Here is a 201-nt window from a genome sequence, read left to right on the forward strand (position 1 = left end):
TACTGTAACCAATAATCAACTGATATTGATAATAGTATTTGCTTTCATGACCATTATAGACCATTGTATAAAATGACTTGGTATAATCAGAATATACAAATCAAGAATCCATTAAAGGCTATTCATGAATATATACAATAAAATAAACATTTGTGGAATAACTCAGTACCTTCCTATGTGCAAATTCTTATTTTTTCCAAA

The 201-nt window shown here is 26.4% G+C and overlaps 1 protein-coding gene across 1 annotated transcript in view; it reads right to left on the reverse strand.

Moving 5' to 3' along the window:
* Window positions 1-201, reverse strand: part of LOC119589491 (transmembrane protein 104-like) — a 100597-nt gene that overhangs the window by 18531 nt on the left and 81865 nt on the right. The window lies entirely within an intron of this gene.

The sequence above is a fragment of the Penaeus monodon genome, chromosome 25 (assembly GCF_015228065.2).
Source record: "Penaeus monodon isolate SGIC_2016 chromosome 25, NSTDA_Pmon_1, whole genome shotgun sequence".
NCBI lineage: Eukaryota > Metazoa > Arthropoda > Malacostraca > Decapoda > Penaeidae > Penaeus > Penaeus monodon.